This window comes from Pan paniscus, chromosome 9, assembly GCF_029289425.2.
Source record: "Pan paniscus chromosome 9, NHGRI_mPanPan1-v2.0_pri, whole genome shotgun sequence".
Classification (NCBI taxonomy): Eukaryota; Metazoa; Chordata; class Mammalia; order Primates; family Hominidae; genus Pan; species Pan paniscus.
The window spans coordinates 123,715,314-123,723,284 of record NC_073258.2 but is presented as its reverse complement, the minus strand read 5'-3'; the positions used below and the strand labels follow the sequence as shown (position 1 = coordinate 123,723,284).

At 46.2% G+C, this 7,971-nt stretch overlaps 1 pseudogene; it reads right to left on the bottom strand.

The window, feature by feature from the left end:
* Nucleotides 1-2,020: 2,020 nt before the first annotated feature.
* On the bottom strand, nt 2,021-3,770 carry LOC103786302 (SUMO-activating enzyme subunit 1-like; annotated as a pseudogene).
* Nucleotides 3,771-7,971: the final 4,201 nt, after the last annotated feature.

Below are 7,971 nucleotides of genomic sequence, written 5' to 3'. Positions count from 1 at the left end.
TCCCAGTGAGAACCAAGACCAGCTGACACCTTGATTTTGGCCTTGGAAGCAGAGAGACCAGTTGAGCCTGCCTGGACTTTTGTCCTATAGAACTGTGAGATAATAAATGGGTACTGTTTTAACCTACTAAGTTTGTGGTAATTTTCTATGCAACAATTTCAAAACAAATACAGACACTCAAGCAGCTCTGTGGAGGGATGCACAGGAAGAGGAACTGAGGCTCCCGCTGAAAGCCAGCACCAACTTGCTGGCTATGTGAGTGAGCCACCTTGAAAACATGGATCTCTGTCCCCAGTCAAGCCTTCACATGACTGCAGCCCTGCTGACATGTTGACCACCACTTCATGAGAAGGTCTGAGCCAGAAACACCCAACCAAGCTGCTTTGGAATTCCTGACTCACATACATCATTAGAGATAAAAATTGATTATCATCGTTGTGAGCCACTAAGTTTTGGAGTAAATTGTTATGAAGCAATAGATCACTAATAAGTGCTCAGTAAGTGTTTACAGACTGATTGGCCACCCTAGGGCATTATAGCCAAGCAGGGAAATTTCAGGCACCTCTGATGTCTGGCATCTCAGAATTCCAACCACACCTGCAGCCCTGTCCTCACTAAGGCAGATCCTTTACCTAACTACCTTTCCCTCCTGCCCTAAGTCCTTGCTGGAATTCCTGCCTAAGTTTCTCAGGGTCTAGACTTGCCTGAGTTGCTCTGAACAAGCTTCAGTTTCCTTAGCATAAAAATGAGAGAAGGCGGGTGCAGTGGCTCACGCTTGTAAATCCAACACTTTGGGAGGGTGAAGTGGGTGGATCACCTGAGGTCAGGAGTTTAAGACCAGCCTGGCCCAACATGGTGAAACCTCATCTCTGCTAAAAAAAAAAAAAAAAAAATTAGTCAAGTGTGGTGGCACATGCCTGTAGTCCCAGCTACTCCAGAGGCTGAGGCAGGAGAATCAATTGAACCCGGGAGGCAGAGGTTTCAATGAACCGAAATCACACCACTGCACTCCAGCCTGGGCAACAGAGCAAGACTCCATCTCAAAAAGAAAAAAAAAAAAAAAAAAAGAAAGAAAAGAAAAGAAAAAGAAAAAGAGAGAAAAATGTATTTCTTAAAATGAGAAAAAACATTTTTACTTCACAAGAGTGTTGTAAATTAAGCAATAGTGGTATGAACACAAAACACAATACAGGCATTAAAAAGATAGAGAAAAGCTCTGTATAGACAGGTGTGGAACACTGACCAAGACTGTTATCAATAACAGACAACAGATATATTTTTAAATGAAAAAAGCAAAAGGTTTCAAACTGTTAGGAAAACTATGTTTAGAATATCTCTGTTAGGAAAACTATATTTAGAATATCTCTGGTAATAAAGATTGCCTTTGTTTTTCTTGTTACCTAAGATTGACTTTCTTTTTTTCCTAAAGCAAGTAACTTTATTATCATTCCTTTAAAAAGAACCAAGGAAAATTCAGAACATATGTGAAACACAAACAGCTGTGGTTTAGGAGGTAAACAGAGGACCAACACAGCCCTGAAATGCAACAGCCTCTGAGTGGGCTGGGCCGCCTGGGTGACTGGGGTTGTGTTAAAAGGGCAGGCTCCTGCCTCCTAGCCCTGAAGCCCCAGGAACCTGCCTTGAAAGACAAGCTCTCCCACTAATACTCAACTTGCAGGGTCTCGCCCTAACATCCAAGACTTGGTAGCATCTCCTTTCTCCCAAAACCCAGCTGGAACTCAACTAATCCTAAACGAAAACTCAAGAACGGCACACCAGATGCCACCTGTTGTTCGTCAGGGTCTCAAACTCCAGAGGAAATGCATTTGCCTGTCATGGGTTTCCTCTCTAAGGGCACCTGTCTGAACTTGGAGCTGTGCTTCCACTGGTGCCTCATGGGGCCTGGGCCTACTCTCCACCTGAAGTCACGCTCCTCTCTGTAAGACATCAGGTGGGGAGTTAAGTCCAAGAAGGTGGCAAGAGGCTCCTAAGCAACAGAGCATGCTCGTTCCTGGCAGGCATCTCCCATAATACCCCAGAGGGCTGGCGAGGCCGTGACAGCATAAGGACAGAGAAGGGGCAGAGGGGTGCTTGGAAGTGCTTATCACTCAGGGGAGCTGGCAGGCCTGGGACAGCAGGCAGTCTGAACAGTGCTGGAACAAAGACAGCTGCCCTACGCCCCTTGTCGAGCAGCTGCGGGTGATGGGAAGCAGCATGACGGCACCACCTCCTTCGTCGCAGGAAATGTTTTGTATTGGGCCAATGACTTCAGTTTTCCTTGCCTAGAGATGCCTTCACAAAGGAGGGGGACAGGGAATACAGGCAGGCATGTTGCAATTGGCATCTCCGGGGCTGCCAAGTCTTGGGTTCACTTGGGGCCAAGCCACTCCACAATCCCATTCCCCTTCATGCCATTGAAGAAGAAGTTGTGAGGAGGGTCCTGCTGAGACAGGGCCTTCACAATTTCCTGTGCCAAAATCCCTCCAACCACCGCACACACTGGGGCCATCTCGGAGAAGAAGTATGTGATAAAGCGCGGGTCGGGAATAATAACCAGTGAGTCAAGCACATCGTTTCGTATCTGGAGCAACAACTCGGAATATTCCCCGTGTGTATCAGAACTGGGATCTCTTCCTTTATCTGTGCGGAACTTTAGGAGCACTTGAAGGAGAAAGTGGTCGGAGGTCGTGCGCTTCAGAGCAGCCTTTGCTTTCTCACTGCTCCAGTCCACCTCCAGCGCTTCTTCAACGGGGCAGAAGACCACCTTCTTCTTGACCATCGTTGTCTCAGAAGAATCAAGTTTTACTCTCTTGGTATCAGGCCCATCTTCTACTCCTTGGCTAACTTTAGCAACTTTAGTTTTCTCCTCTACAAACTCATGCTCTCCTAGATTGGCAAATGTGTATCCATGGTAGCTAGAAACATCTCCTGCAAAGAACCTGATGCTATTTTTGTGACAGATCTGGGCAACCTTAACTATGACATCCCTGGAGCAGCAAGTCAACACACAGCATCAAATTGAGTGAAAAGTGACTCTGGTTTCTTCTCTATATCCTCAGTGTCCAACTTCACATCCACCTTGGGGTTAAGATTCTGAGCTCGCTCCAAAGAGGCTTCAGCCGTATTTCGGCCAACAGACCCAATACGAATCAAGAACTGAGCTCCGGGTTCTTCTGGAGATATCTGTTCGTGATCCAGCATGGTCAGTTCTTTCACTCCTGCCAGGATGAGATTCTTGGCAATTTCAGCCCCGAGTCCTTTCATGCCGACAAGAAGCACGTGGGAGGCTCGCAGCCATTTCGGGGCCTCCAGTCCCCACAGGCAGATCTGCTGGTCATACTGCGCCTGCCTCCTCCTGGCTGATGCCGCCTCCAGCCTCCTCCTTCTCCACCATGGTGCCGGCTCTTCCTGCCTCAGCTCCAGTCCCGCTCATGCCAACTGCCCGCCAGACCCGCGCACCATCAACCCATTTTTTTTTTTTTTGAGATGGAGTCTTGCTCTGTCGCCCAGGCTGGAGTGCAGTGGTGAGATCTTGGCTCACTGCAACCTCTGCCTCTTGGGTTCAAGTGATCCTCTTGCCTCAGCCTCCCGAGTAGCTGGAACCACAGGTGCGAGCCACCTCACCTAATTTTTGTATTTTTAGTAGAGACGGGCTTTCGCCATGTTGGCCAGGCTGGTCTCGAACTCCTGACCTCAAGTGATCCACCTGCCTCGGCCTCCCACAGTGCTGGGGTTACAGGCGTGAACCACGGCGCCTGCCCCAAAATTGCCTTTTGAGAAGAGAATTGGATGGTTGGGGATGGGGAGGATGGAGAGCTCTTTTTACTGTAGAGCTTTTTGTACCTTTTGAATTGGGAACCATGTGCCATGTATTATCTGTTAAAAATAAAAATTCCTTCCTTGGATGGAGATGACAGGAGCTGACCGATCTTCAGCTCGCCTACTCCCTCCCTTAACACATTCACATGCAGCTAGAACTCGCTCCGTACCCGCCTTCCGTTCCCAAGTATATTGGAACCTACAACCAAACGCTCTCCTTACAACCACATGGCTGCAGCATTTGTACAAAGGCAACAGTGCATCTGCTGCACTCACAGACATCCCCCGCACGGACCCAACGAGCATGCAGTCTTGTGTGTATGCGTGTGCTTGTGTGTACATATATCCATGTGTGCCTTTGACCCAGCCCCTACCCTCTCCCTTTATCCGTATCTGCTTCCTGGGTGTGTATACCTGGGTGGAGGTCCCTAATTACAAGGTGAAATAGGTTAAAAGTATCCTACTCTGAAGCACTAAATGGGCCTAATTACAAGTGACTGTAAAACTCTAATTATAAGAGGACACATTAGTTGGAAAAAAAAGGAGAAGAAGGCAGAACTGAAAAGACAAGACCTGAGTGACACATGTAGCCCCCTTAGACAGTTGAGAAAAAGGGGCTTAATTGCCCTTTGATAAAACTGGGGCAGTGAGAAAACAGTGGGAGGGGTGGGGAGGGGCCAGTAATCAAAGGAGACTCCTGCAGACAAGACCTCTCCCCAGGGAGCTCTCCCCGCCAACCCCCCATTTCTCTCATAACTGTCACTTGCCTTCCACTGCTGGTGGGACAGAGGAGGAGGAAGTTGTTACTTGCATCCAGCTTACTCCTTTGTCTACTCTCTGAGCTTCCTCAGGAATCCCAGGTCCTTGGTCCCCTTCCACCTATCAAAATCCATTCTCTCAGGTCCCACAGGAATGGCCTTGTGAACAGGACACACATTCTGATCCTGACCTAGCTACTCACTAGCTCTGTGACTTTTGTGAAGCACATACCCTAAATAAACCTGTTTCATCAATTCCAAAGTGGGCTGGTAACATCTCTCTGTTACGGAGCTGTGAAGATGCACAGAATGGTATATGAGAAAGTGCTTTGTAAATGGGAAATTCCTGCACTGTTATTAGCCATTAGGGACTGGATTCACTGGACCAGATCGAATGTTCTTGGAAGACAGGAATCATGTCTTAGTCATTTCTGCTTTCAGGTTCCTGCCTCTAATAGGGTGGAATCAAAGAGTCATTTTCACTGTGGGGTAAATGGCAGACCATAACCACTAGGTTATCTTTCCCTTGGTGTGAATAAATGGACAAAACCTTTGGCAATGAGATGAAGCTGTGGCGGCCATACCATTAATTCTAATATTTATTGACGTTTACTGTGTAGCAGGCACTATCCTAAGCAGTTTATATGTATTCTCATATTTGATCCTCTCAATGTCCTTAAGAGGAGCATGTTATCTCCACCATCTCCATTTTAAAGATGGGAAATAGAATCTCAAGTTAAGAGACTTACCTCAAACTGCACTGCTAGTGAGTAGGGAAGCAGGACTTGAACCAAAACCTACACTCTAACTGTGTAGACTTTAGGCACCAGCCAGCAGGTGGTGAATGACATTTGGGTTTTGGAGCCTTTTTTGTGTGTGTGTGACAGAGTCTCACTCTGTCTCCCAGGCTGGAGTGCAGTGGTGAGATCTCGGCTCACTGCAACCTCTGCCTCCTGGGTTCAAGCGATTCTCCTGCCTCAGCCTCCCAAGTAGCTGGGATTACAGGTGCACGCCACCACTCCTGGCTAATTTTTGTATTTTTAGTAGAGAAGGGGTTTCACCATGTTGGTCAGGCTGGTCTCAAACTCCTGACCTCAGGTGATCTGCCCGCCTCGGCCTCCCAAAGTGCTGGGATTACAGGCATGAGCCACCGCACCCAGCCAAGACTTCTTAAGTAATCTACTCATCTATTTATAATTAAAGGCAATAAAACTGTTGATTAAAGGTCCTGATCATTATGCATTAGCCAACATTTATTCAATAAACAAGTATTTAGTACTTGCTGTCTGTATGGTGCTGTGCCCAGTAATTGAAATACATTGATAGTACATTGATAGATACTGTCTCTTCTTTCATGAAATTTTTTGAGTATTCCAGTTGAATCCAAAAACACTAGACATTTCTGTTCAGCACGCTCTTGGGTAGATAACCATACATCTATTATTAGGCCTTTTGCAATATCTGGAAAAACAATCATTCATTGAGAGAGAACTATGTGCCAGACATGCACTGAGCACTTTATAAATACTTGCTTATTTGTTTCATGTCTCTCTTCCACCGTCACTAGAAGGCCAGCTCCATGTTTTGTTCAACAACTCTAGGGCCGACAATACCTGCCAGATAATAGGTGCTCAACAAATGCTTGTTGGCCAAATAATTTATCTCTCAACAATTCTGCATGATAGATATGATTATTCTTTTTCTACTGATGAGGAAATTAAGACTCGAAGAGGCTGAATAACTTGCCCGAGTTCTTGCTACTCTGAGTGACAGGGCAGAAGTGTGAATGCTAGGTCTGTCTTCTTTCTTCTGTAAGTCTCTTCCACCAGAGTTGTTTAGAGCCAGGGACACTGGGTTGAACAACTCTGAGATAAGATGTGAAGGTGCAAAAGTGTGTTTGCGAGGAGGGAGTGGTCACCGTGCATGGATCACAGGGAGAGAGAGGAATGAGACTGCAAGTCATGTTAGTGTGGGAGGCCAGGAATGCTGAGCTGAGAACTTTGAATTTGAAAGGCACTGGTTAATGCAAAATTTTTACTATATTAGAATTGTGTTTTAGAAAGTTTTTTTTTTTTTTTTTTTTGAGGTGGAGTTTCACTCTTGTTGCATGGGCTAGAGTGCAACGGTGCGATCTCGGCTCACTGCAACCTCCGCCTCCCAGGTTCAAGCGATTCTCCTGCCTCAGCCTCCCGAGTAGCTGGGATTACAGGCATGCGCCACCATGCCTGGCTAATTTTGTATTTTTAGTAGACATGGGATTTCTCCATATTGGCCAGGCTGGTCTCAAACTCCCGCTGTCAGGTGATCCGCCCGCCTCAGCCTTCCAAAGTGCTGGGATTACAGGCGTGAGCCACTGTGCCCAGCCAGAAAGATTAGCAGCAGTGTATAGGGCGGCTTAGAGTTCAGAGAGATGGGACCAGTGTCATTAACTCATCATTTGAGAAGGAAGTAACCAGTCATTAAATAGAGGTGATAACAATAAGAATGGAAAGGAGGTCATGATGTCAGAAGAAACTCAAATGCCCCAAGTAGTGGAGCCAAATTAAAGTTCAGAGATAGATTTGCAGTGACAAGTAGTTGAGGCAGCATGTCTCTTATAGTGACCTCCCCTTTCCTAGAGTTACCTCCAGGTGGGTGGCAGCTTCTGTGGTAGGATTGCTTTAAACCAGTCATCTTCTTGGCAGAGCCTCTGGTAAGTCATTTTTTTAGCAAGTATTTTTGGTGCACTTAGTATTTTACAGGCTCACAGCATCAGCATCATCACTTTTTTTGCACTTAGTTCAATAAAATGCATTAAGCCCATACTGTGTTAGGGTTTGAGATGTACGAGCAGAGGTGTGGGACTCTGTCTGGCTTCCTACTTCAATCTATATGTGACCTCTGTTTTTGGATTCCATCAACCATAAAATGGGAATAATAACATACCTATCTTACAAGGTTGCTGTAAGGATTAAATGAGTTGATATAGGGAAAGCAAATAGAACGATGCCTGGCACATAGTAAGCGATCAGTAAGTGTTTGCTAAAGTTATATAAAGCCTATCTCCTCAAGGACACAGTTGGATAATAGGATGCATATAGGACATTGCAATAATAGATGCATACACAAGGGACAGAAAGAGTTCTAAAGGGGAGCAATTCTTACAGTTACCTTTTCTATTGTTCAGCCTTATCCTTTCCACTGAGAGTGGAGCTCTTTTCACAGTTTCCTAGGCTAATGTTTCATCCCCATTCTTCTCCCCAGACTACTCAGTGAGAGAATGAGGATTAAATCTACCCAAGCTCCACGACCCTTGGACTTACTGAGAGTGCGTAAGAGGCAGAGCTCCCACGCAATTTTGGAAGTGACCTTTATCCCCTTCCACCTCTGCAGACCTGCCAGGAATGAAATCTTT